We start from the raw sequence: 11,854 nt of genomic DNA, 5'->3' as shown, positions 1-11,854 counted from the left end.
TGGTCTGGCCCAAGACGACGGCCTGCTGTCCTCCTAGTAAAGCTTGTGCTGCCTTCCCTACCGCGTCAGGGATGCATCCCACTCTGAGCTGTCTGTGTGTGCTGAGGCTGGAGCGCCAACTGAAGGTTCTTCCACCGTGGTTCCAGGCTTAGGGTTTCTCCCCACATGATTTTCCTCGGCTTAAAGAGGGTAATTTCTGGCTGAAGGCTCTACCTCACTGATCTCAGACACAGGGTTTCTGCTGTGTGTGACTTCCCTGGTGTTTATAAGGACGAGTGCACTGGGTAATGTCTTACAAGATGTGTCAGGAAAACTACTTTCTCAGGGGAGTCTGCGGTGGGCATTACCTGCCCTTCTCCCCTAGTGGCCAGGCTTCTCTCCACACTGACTCGAATGAGCCTGGAGCCCACCTGGATTCAGGACTCTGGGAAATCCTCTTGCATCCTCCTCATCTCTCCTCCTGCTCCAGCTGTGAAAGCACATCTGATTGGTGCAGCCGATAACTTGTTTCGTGGGAAACATGGACCTGGATTTGGAGCCCTGCGTTGGAACCTGCGTGTGGTCTTCAGGTTCACGTCAGGAGGAGGAGCGAGGCGAACGAACGTTAAAGAGCAGCACCACGGGGAAGGGCGTCCTGAGCACGGGGAAGTACTCCCAGCCCTTCCCCAGAGCAGGAGGGACGCTGACTTTGGGCTCAGGTATTCAGGAACTGTCTGCTGATGCTCAGGCCCCAGACCAGAAACAGACTGTGAAATCCTTTGTTTTTCTAACGAGGGTGAATCCATTGTTCCATAGTGGATCGAACATTATTTTCAGAAAAACATATTCAATAACATCAGCTCCCTCGGAAGGCCAACCACCCCCCACCCCACCCCCCAACCCCACCCCCCCATCCTCATGAACTCTCTTTTAAAGGGAAAATGTCTGCTATGATGACGACTGTTGTGCCACACTCTGCCACGGTTTCAAGAGCAGAGGAGCTGGTTAGGAACTACCTATCACGTTGATCCATCCACTGGATGCAGGCGTGCCATGAGGTGAGTGTCCTGCACTGTTCTGAGTGTTAGATATGGAGCAGAAAGGAAGACGTGTGATTGTGGCCAGAAATTGTCCATCCTGGTGGGATCCTGAAAAAAAAAAAAAAAATTAAAAAGAAAGAAAGAAAGAAAGAAGCACATCCCCTTCAGGCAGATGTGGATGCTCTGTAAGTGTATAGGCATCGGCGTGGTGGGGGGCAGAATACGCAAAGCTCCTCTGGGTAATCTTTTATCAGATAAATGGCTGTGGACAGACTCACCCATGGACACCAGATAACTGAGGTCCTCCAGCAGCACAGCTCTAGACAGCGTCCCCTGGAATTTGCTCATCAGGGCGCACTCTTCCTGGGTGAAGGTCGCACACACCCTTGAGACTCACTGATATTTAAAGACATGGTGGATATTCTGGCTCGGCCTGCGCCATCCCCACAATGTCCAAAGGTGACGGTCGAGATGACAAAACTGGAGAAAGACAGGTGTGTCTATCGCAAGCTCAGACACTGTTTGAGGTGCAGTTGACTATTCCCTTGGGTTGACTGGACACGTGCCTTTCAGATGCATCACGGAGATACGCACACTCCTGACTCAGGGTGACCTCATCGCAAGGGGATATGACATGAGGGGTGTTGAGCAATAACCCGGACCTTACACACGCACACGCACACACACACACCCCCCCCACACCCCCCCACACCCCCCCCCACACACACACCCCCCCCACACACACAAAAGAGGTTCGCGGGAGTAAAAGGTTAACGTTACCTCTGTTGACACCCACGACTGTACCTAGTTGTCACGAGACAGGAAGCTCAACTATACATTTAACCCTTATCTGTTCCTGTGCTTTCTTGCAGAAAATCCTCCTGCGCTTCTTTCGCCTCGTGGAAGCGCTTGCTCTTCCCCATAGGTAGCCACCGTGGAACCAGCTGCTGCTGATCCAAGAATTTGGAGGATTTCCGGAAATGATCAGTGATCCCGAGACAGACTCTCCCTTCCGTGATCAAAGCGACTCGGGGAGCTGTCTCTCGCCCCCCCCCCCCCCCCCGCCCCCACATCCCCACCCCCCACCCCCACCCCGCACACCGCCTTCTCCCTTGTGTACAAGCTATGTCTTTTCATTAAAACGTTTTGCCTTGTTAGCCTTAGAGTCTTGTGGAAGCGATCTTCATTTCTATGGTACTGCTGTGCAAGAATCTGGAAAGGGCCCGGTAACGGGTATGTCTGTAGCTCCCTCCTAGAGCTGGCCTGTGTCTACGTACGGATCCGAGTGCCACAGTTAACTTGTGAAAGAGCTCTCTTGAACTGGCTTAGAAGGAAGCACTCCCGAATTCAGTCCACTAGAAAGGGACCCGCCCGAAGGTTTTTGCAAGTTCACGTGATCTAGGATGAACCCTTCAGCCGAGATATAGCCAAGGTCAAGGGATGGGTTTTATGAAACTAGGCAGGTCTTTAGCGTGATCAGCATTCGAGGTCAACCTTTTCTTCTATCTACGTCGACCCCAAATCCAATAAGTTCACGGGAGTGAACCGAATTCGTCAGCAAGAAAAAGAACTTGGGGGGTGATGGCTGACGTCGTCTAAAGTCTCAGGAGATGTTCACGGGTCATCTCATCGTCATGGGATTTAGAACAAGTGATTTCGATAGCTCTAGGTGGAGGAACTCCTTAAGAAAGGTTATGTGTTGTGGTATGTATGTCTACTTAAAAAGAGTTTCTCCCAGACCTTTGGGGTCACTTTAGAAACTTTAGAGTTGGCGTAAGTGGAATGATGGGGAATTCGTGGAACGTCTAGATCGTTTCCAAAGATAACCTATGGAAACGTTCTTGGCTCAACAAGTCTCAGTGGACCTACTTCTGTCTCTTTATTACAGAAGGAGCTGTAAAACTAAAACTAACTGTAAAACTAAAGATGTTTCGATGTATGACTCCACACCTCTGGCATCACTTTGGGGGAAAGAAATTTTGAAAAAGTGACGCTGTGTGAAAATGTATGCTTCTAGACATGATGGAATGGAATCATCCATTTGCCGGTCCAGAAACACTGGTGTCACGGACCCCGTTCACCGTGGCTTCCTAGTTCCTGTTCATGACCGATTCAGGTTTCTAAGGGTTCTGAATTCTGATTGTCTTTTTCTTGTTTTCTTCTCCATTCTTGTCTCAAAGAACTTTACGTTCCAGAAATATATTTTACTTACCAAATCACAGATTGTCCGTTTGTTACAAAAACTTTTAGGTTGAGAGATTTTCTCTTTCTTTCTTTCTTTTTCTTTCTTTCTTTCTTTCTTTCTTTCTTTCTTTCTTTCTTTCTTTCTTTCTTTCTTTCTTTCTCTTTTTCTCTTTTTCTCTTTCTTTCTTTCTTTCTTTTCTCTTTCTTTCTTTCTTTCTTTCTTTCTTTCTTTCTTTCTTTCTTTCTTTCTTTCTTTCTTTCTTTTCTTTCTTCTCTTCTCTTCTCTCTCTCTCTCTCTCTCTCTCTCTCTCTCTCTCTCTCTTTCTTTCTTTCTTCCCCCAAGTCTGTGCATTGTGTTTCTTTCACTTTGTTCTGTTCCTAGGTACTAAGGATTTCTTTTTAATGTCATTAGCTTAAATAAGGGGCTTTGCATTTTTTGGCGAAAGCACCAGAAAAATATTTTCTCATTAAGGGTCGGAATGTTGTTTGCCGGTGATGAGGCTCTCCTTCTGCCAGATGACTGACGATTGGATGGAGGAATATAGTACACATGAGTATGTTCACGAACACATACTGACGTTTCAGAGGACCTTAAATTAAAAACAGAGACCCTGGGCTTTCCTGGTGGCGCAGTGGTTGAGAATCTGCCTGCTGATGCAGGGGACACGGGTTCGGGCCCTGGTCTGGGAAGATCCCACATGTCGCGGAGCAACTAGGCCCGTGAGCCACAATTACTGAGCCTGCGCGTCTGGAGCCTGTGCTCTGCAACAAGAGAGGCCGCGATAGTGAAGAGGCCCGCGTACCGTGATGAAGAGTGGCCCCCGCTTGCCGCAACTGGAGAAGGCCCTTGCACAGAAACGAAGACCCAACACAGCCAAGAATAAAAATTTTTTAAAAATTAAAAAAAAAACACCAGAGACCCCCCTCGCCTCCCCCCTCCCCGCCCTGTAAAATTCATCTGAAGTGGAGAAAAAAACCTTGCTAAAAATCCTTTTCCTTTTCATTCGATCAACATGGTGCATGGATTTCCTAGCAGAAACTTAAGCGAGGTGCATGTTCATCGTTCAGCAGAATTCTAATTTTCTAGTTCTAAGGAAAACTGCTAAAACGAATGAGGATAACACCTTCCCATGCAATCCTTAGGGAAAGCTCCCACCCAATTGAGTGAAAGGAAACTTGGTTTGGAAACAATTCATTTGGCGACCTTTGGTAGAAATGAGGTGAGGGAGGGAGGGAGGGAGGGAGGGAAGGAGGGGGAGAGAGAGAGAGAGAGAGAGAGAGAGAGAGAGAGAGAGAGAGAGAGAGAGGGAGAGAGGTGTCTCACTTTCCATGGTTCCAGTGTGTACACATTTCAATGACTAGGTGAAATCGCACCAAGAGCCTAACTACGTGTTTCGAATGTCAGTTTCCACAATTGATGAACGGTAGCTGCGTGAAGTCCAAAGTTTGCTGCTGCCTGTTCAGTCTGCAATGACTCCACAAATAACAAACGTGCGTGCCCCCGTGTCCAGTGACCGATCCTCTTTCAGAGCCTGTCGGTGATTGCCTGGTGTGTATGTGTCTGTTTTCCGGGTCACACGCAGTGTGTCGTGGTGTTGTCCCCAGCCCCGGTCTCCCCCGTCCGTGGAAAATAAAAAGAAAGAATTGCCCGAGGACGACGAAAGTGCGGCTAAGAAACCCAAAATGATGACACTGGAAGTCCACTTGGATGGGGTTAGGAGACACCTGAGCATGCCTAGGACAACACTGTCACCGTGTGAGAGACCAGCGCAAGGAGAGCTGAAGAATACAAAGAAGAAAAAGGAGGAGGGGGGAGGGGGGAGGGGGGGGAGGACAGGCTGAAGATGTCTCCAGGCGATGACGTTGGTGAAAACGTTCCCATTCAGAAAAGCACTTCGAGAGATAGTTCTGGACCCACAGAGCACAAAGGGTTATCGTGTTGGAGGCTGATCTTCAGTTAGGGGAACAACAAACAAACAAACAGAAAAACAAACAAAAAATAGGACTGCTTATCCAGAGGTAGAAAAGATACCACGCCAAGAAGGCGAGCACTGTTGAAAACTGCTGTTCCTAGGATTTTACAAAATGAATCAGATGCTTTCATGTCGATGCTTTCCATGACAGTCCACTAAATAAATCGTAGTTTGGCTCTTTTTATATTCTCTACCTTTTAAATGGTGAGTGAGTAAGAGAGTTTTTAAATGTTTTGATACGATTTTTTATTTTTCCCCCCCTTTTGGTACGATTTTTGAATGTCGTGGGACAACGGTATTTTTCCCCCGTGGAGGTGAACAAGATTGCTTTTTTGAGCTTCAGCTTTCAGGGTCATTTTAGGGTCCTGAACTGCCCTGCCCAGTGAGCCCTGTGTGTCGTTGTGCCCCTTTAGAAGTGCTGGTGCTTGATGACATCATGATATCGAAATCTTGATTGTTGACTTACAAAACCACTGTTGGGAGTTTGTTTGTTGCCTTAATCTCCCTTACCTATTGCACTCACGTGACTGTCCACTCTTTGTCTCTCTGTTTCTCTCTCTCTCCCTCTCTCTCCCTCTCTCTCCCTCTCTCTCCCTCTCTCTCCCTCTCTCTCCCTCTCTCTCTCTCTCTCTCTCTCTCTCTCTCTCTCTCTCTCTCTCTCTCTCTCCTCATAGATATACACGTACGGACACAGAGAGCGCTAACAGTGTGTCCGTACCTATAGCTACATAGGTGTGGGTGTTGATACAGATAGACATGTTACATGTCTTCTTCACCCCCTCCGTGGGCACTTAGTGGAGTTACTGGGTCGCATGAGTGGAGTTACTGGGTCGCATGGTAGTTTTGTGTGCAGTGTTTTGAGGGACTTCCGTACTGTTTTCCATACTGCTGTCTTTTGTCGGAGAGCCATTCTGTCACCCGCCAGGTGACATCTCTGAGTCCTCCAGCATGCCACGGTGGTGGTGGTCTCTCTCAGCTTGAAAAATACGTGTGCGATCAGGAGCCACTTTTTCTGCCTTTACGAACTTGCTGTCGCAACTCCAGATCCTGGGCCTGTCCGAATATCTTTGTCAAGAGAAATGCGTGCGCTTCTTTGGTTCCCCATTTATTTTTCTTAACTAAAAAAATGTTTTGTGTTTCATTTTTGTTTGTTTTGTTGTTGTGTTTCCGTTTTGCTTTGTTTTTTTTACTAAAAAAAGTTGTTTTCTTTCCTTTCTTTTTTTTTTTTTCTCCTAATTAATGAACATGTTCTGTTCGGGCCTCCTGCCCACTTTTCTCACTGGGTTGCTTGTTTTCTGGAGGCTGAATTGTGTGAGGCCTCGGTCTGTTTTGGATAGGCTCCCCTTACGGGATATGCTTGGGCTTGTCCTAGGCCTTTATAGGTCCATGTATACGTGCGCCACGAGCATAGGTAATACGTGTATGTATGTTATCCGTGCGTGCTTTTTCCTTTGTTTTCAAGGCCAGAGTAGTTCTACAGCTTGACTTCTTTGCTGGTATGGTTTGGTGTGGTCTTGGTGGGACTACGGTTGGTTGTCGATACTTACCGCACTCCACACACACACACCCCCACCCCCACGCACACGCACCCGCTCGCGCTCAGAGTGTTGCATTGTGTAGATGTACCGGAACTCAGCTTCTTTAGTGGATGGCTATGGACTCCACCCTCGCCCCCTGCCCCCCCACCCCCACCCGCCCGCATTCCCCCAACCCCCGCCTGCCTCACCCCCCCCCCCACCCCCGCCCGTGGTTGTGGTCAGTCCATTTTGAAATCCATGTTCTCGTGACCGCAAGTGCATTTTCCCCCCACCCACGCACCCATGTGTTGTCTTTGGACTTTGTCGCCGTCTAGGCACAGATAGATGTTTATTTCCACTTGTGTGGGGGTCAGAGTGTATCCTTCCTTTCCTTTCTAGCTTCTGGGCTTTGCGTGTCTGCTTCCGAAAGACCTCCTCCGTTCGAGAAAGGATGCATTCCTGCGTTGTTCTCTGAGCGCTGGCCTGGTTTCGGTTTGCCAGTCCCCGCCTTCCCTTCCTCCCTCCCTCCCTCCGTCCGGGCAGCCGGGGATCTTGCTCGTGCCCCTCTGGGCAGCCCGTGCCAGCCTCCCCGGGCACCGCCGGCGTCTCCGTGGGATTTCCCCCCGCCCAGGAATCGCGTGGGGAGCGCGTCTCCTCCGAGGCAGCCTCCCGGCGACATCTTCCCGGCTTCCCCCGCCCCCCCACCCCGTCTGCTGCCGGGGTCGCGCCGTGTCGTGCCGACCCGGGGGCTAGCTCCGAGACGGACGCCTCGGGGCCGCGCCAGACGCCCGCCGCCTCGCCCCGGGCTGAGCTCGGGCGTTTGGGCGGCCCGGCGGCGCTGCAGCGTCCTCGGTGGCCGGCCGGCGACCGGGATCCGGCCCGGGGACGTTGGAGCCGGTTGTCAGGAGCCACCTGGCGGCCGCTTTTATATTGTCCCTTGTCTCTGGAGCTCCGGCGACCTTCGTGAGGGCTGTGACTCGGCCGCCGGGCCCGAGGCAGATTTCCGGGAGCCAGGCGACGCTGGTGGCGACTGTCCCGGTGGCGCCCAGGCGTGGGCGCCTCCTGCTGTCGCTTGAGATTGGGCGTGCAGGTCTGTGAGGGTGGGACCGTCGCCGCGCTCTCGAGCCGGTTTGAGGGGCCGCCTGGCTTGGTCGACCAGCATCCGCCCGCGCCCCTCCGGCCGCGGGGACCGACCCGGCCATCCGACCCGACCTGGGCCGGGCCGCCGCGGTGGGAAGGGAGAGGGTCTTTCGCGCCCTCCGGAGCGCCTGTGGATGGGCGGTCGGGCCTTCTCCTGGCTCACCCTTCGGAGTGTTCGTTCCCCGACCCCCTCCCTCCCCGGGTCCCCACAGCGCCCCGCTCCGGAGGTGGGGACCGGCCCGGGCCCGTGCGTTTAGGCCGGTGGAGGGCGCGCGTGGGTCCCGGTGGTCGGATTCTTTCTGACCGATGTTTTTCCGAGTCGGACTCCAGAGGTGGGGACCGGCCTGGGCCGCGAGGGGTGACCCGGAGAGACCGGCAAGGGCCAACACGGGTGCGGTCCCTCGTGGGCTCCGGTCGCCTGGGAGGCGCCTCCCTGGGAAAATGTTTTCAAGTCCCCCTGGGTCCGGGGACGTGGACGGACCGGGCCCTGCTCGCGCGGGTGGCCGGGGAGGGCGCACCCGGCCCTTCAGCGTGCCCACGTGGGTTCCCGGTCGGCGGACGCGACTTTTTCTCACCCTGCCCCGCCCCCTCCTCCACCGCGAGTCCCGGCCGGGGGGTGGGGACCGGCCCGAGCCTTACTGGGTGGCCCGGATAGGGCGGCCTGGGCCCGGGCGCGGTCCCTCGTGGGGCCCGCTCGTCGGAGGCGGCCGAGTGGGATATTTCTTTTTCTCTAACCAAGTCCTCGCCCGGAGACTCGGAGGGACCGGTACCTGCCCGCGCGGGCGAACTGGGGAGGGCGACCCCGGCCCGCTCGCTGCCTCTCCCACGTTTTCCCGCCCCTCCCGCCCCGCCCCGCCCCGCCCCGCCCCGCCCCCACTTTGCCACCACGCTCCTCGGGTCGACCAGATGGCCCCGAGAGCTCCGGGACTGGTGTGGATGGGGAAGTGTTGGGGACAGGTGGCGGGACCGAGGTCCCGGGGACCACCCCTGCGATTCGTGGATGGGCCCCGCTGCCGGGCGTCGTGATTTTTTTCGCCCGAAATGGGCCTTTTTTGCCACCAGGTAGGTGCTGACACGGTCTTCCTTGGCGTCTGTCGCTGAGGACTTGGGGACTCCGGACGCATGCAGGGCTCTGGGCTTGGGACTGCCGCCTGGCACCCGAACCGGCCCTTGCCGCTTGAGCCGCCCGCCTGGGCCTGCGCGCCGGCTCTCGTGTGTGCGCCCGGCTGACCCGGCCCGCGGTGCCGCCTCCGGTCTCTGGCTCACCCGAGGGCGGCGGGGCGAGGTGGCGCGTGGGTCTTCCACCCCGTGTGACTCCCACCCCCCGCCGCAGGCACCCGGTGGTGGCTGAGACGGCCCCACCCCGCAGGCTCCGTGCCACGTGTCAGGCGTTCTCCTGGCGGGGTCGTCGGCCAGTGTTGCCTGAGAGAAAGAAAAGGAGGTGGTAGGGGGGGGGGCTGGGGCTGCGGCTGCCGGTGAGGCTGAAGCAGGCTCCTCGGATGATGGTCCTCACCGTGCCCCTCCCCTTCGGGGCTTTCTGGCCCCTGGCTCGCTGGATTGACTGATCGATGTGGTGATGTCGCGCTCTCCTGGGCCGGACCTAAGTCGCGCTAGACGAGGGACGGACGTTCCTGGCGAACGGGACCGCTCTTCTCGTTCTGTCCGCGGGCCCCTCGCCTCTCTTTTCACACCCTCCCGGCCTGTCGAGGGGTGTGGGGGAAGGCAGGGGTGGTGGTCTCCGGCCCTGACCCTCGGTCTCCCGCCCCCTGCCTCATGGCGCGGGCGGGTCCGTGGTCCTCGGACGCAGCAGACACTCTCGCTTCGCCTCCTTGGCGTGTGCCTCGCGAGCGGTCCTCCCCGCGTCGTTGGGGGGGGCCGTCCCGCCGCTGCGCTGCGCGCCCCTGCTGGCGCGTGAGCGTGCCTTGCTTGGCCGTCGGTGGTGCCCCTGGAGCGCTCCAGGTTGTCCCTCAGGTGCCCGAGGCCGAGCGGTGGTGTCGTTCCCTTTTCCCAGCGTGCTCCTCGGGTCCCCACCGCGGTGGTGTGTCCCCTGAGTGGCTCTCTTGGGGGGGGGGGTCGAGACGGTAAGGGAGGCGTGCCTCTGTTTCCCCCCCTCGGTGGGGGGCCGGGTGCCGCCTCGTCGCGGTCGTCCCCCAACGGCTGTGCTGTTGGGGGGATCGTGTTGGGCCGGGGGGCGGCTGAGGTTGTGCCCCCGGCTGTGGCCGCGAGCGCTCCTGTGGGCCGTGTGCTTACCCATACCGCAGACCCCCCCCACCCCGCCCATTCGTGGACTGGGCGGCTTGTGGAGCGCCTCCGCGGGCCCAAAGGGGAGACGATGGGTGGGGGATGATGCACCCTCGGTGAGAAAGCCTTCTCTAGCGATCCGAGAGGGAGCCTTGGGGTACCGGACCCCCCAGCCGCTGCCCCTCCCAAGCGTGCAGTCGCCACGGTGGCGACTGCCAGAGCACGTGGGCAGAGCCCCTCGCCTTCGCGGGAGGGCTTGCGCCGGCCCCGCGGTGGGGCCGTGCGCCGCTCTTTGCCTACCGCGGCCCGCGCCTCCCCCCTCTGAGTCGGGGGAGGGTCCCGCCAGGCCGGCGTCCGGCGCGGGGCCGCGTGTGCGCGTGTGCGTGCGCGTGCGGTGACCCCCGTGGCGAGCTCAAGGGGGCGGGGACGCCCGGGCGTCCCGACTCCCCTGTCCCGCAGCCACGAGGAGCCCGTCGCGCCTGCCCTCGCCGCGAGTCGCAGCCGGCGGCGGTGTGTGGGCGCGGTGCGGGTCGCCTCGCTCGGGAGCGTTTCCCTGGGGCGCGAGCCCCGGCGGTCGGACTTGGATGAAGGCGGATCTGGCGAGGACGGAGGGGCTGAGTTTGGGTGGACGGGTCCCTCCGTGGCACGCGGGGGAGACCGTCACACGCGGGCCCTGGCGGCGGGGCCGGGTCGTGGGGAGGCTCCAGGGTGGCTGGGGCCGGCCGGCGTCTCAGGCGTCGTGGGACCGCCCTCGTGTGTGTGGCGGTGGGACCCCGCGCTTGTTTTCCTGGTGGCCCGGTCGTGCCTCGGCCCTTCCTTTCCCTGGGCAGCGCCCCGCGCCTCTGCCCCGCGGCCCTCGCCGTGTGTGCGTGCCGCCCCCTCCCCGTCGCCGCCGGCCCTCCCCCGCCCCCACCCCATGACCCCCTTCCCCACACGTCCCCTTCCCCGTCTGGGACCGAGCCGGCCTCGCCCTCGTGAGGGTGTCGCCCCCCCCGGCCGCCTCGGCCGGCGGCGTCCCCGGGTGGAGTGCTCACGGTTCCTGAGGCGGGGAAGTCGGGCGCGGCGGAGGTGTGTGTGGGGTGGGGGCCGCGGGGCGGCCGGTGTGCGCGCGGGAGAGTGTTCTCGCGGGCCGGCCGCGGCTCGTGGGTGTTTGGCGGTGGTGGTCGCGAGCCCCGCGAGCGGGGCCCCTGGGGGGGCCCGAGGAAGGCCAGTCGGCGTCCTGGGTGCCGCGGGACCGCCCCTGCGCTGGAGGCCTCTGGCGGTGAGACCCCGTGTCGTGCCCCGGCGGCCGACTCGCGTCCGGGCCCTTAGGCCCGGCCCCCGGGCCCCCTCGCGGCGGCGCGCGGCCGCCCCCTCCCGCCACGGCTTCTGTGACGTCGCCGCCGCCTCTGTGCGACGGCGGCCGAGCCAGCCGCGCCTCGTCGGCCCTCTCTCCCGTCCGTCCACCCGGCCTCGTCCGTCGCGTCTCTGCCGACCCCCGGGCCGCGTCCCGGTGTGTTTCGCTCCCCGAGCCTGCCGCGGCTCCGCTCCGTGATCCGCCGCCACCGCCGCCCGTCTGCCGACGTCGTTGTGTGTTGGGCGAGGGGGGACCGCCGTCTGTCCCCACGCCGTGCCGCGCCCCGCCCCGGCGCGCTCGCCCGAGCGCGGGTCGTCGGGTCCCCGGCCAGCCGTCGTGGGCCGGCCGCCGTGTCCGCACCGCCCCGCTCCCGGCGGGCGGGCGGGGAAGGGGGGATCTGGGCCTCGGCCCGAGCCCCGCCGCCCCCGTCCGCGCGAGCGAGTG

This window comes from Eschrichtius robustus, unplaced genomic scaffold (genome assembly GCF_028021215.1).
Source record: "Eschrichtius robustus isolate mEscRob2 unplaced genomic scaffold, mEscRob2.pri scaffold_333, whole genome shotgun sequence".
In the NCBI taxonomy this organism is placed as follows: Eukaryota; Metazoa; Chordata; class Mammalia; order Artiodactyla; family Eschrichtiidae; genus Eschrichtius; species Eschrichtius robustus.
This window is presented reverse-complemented; position numbering follows the sequence as displayed.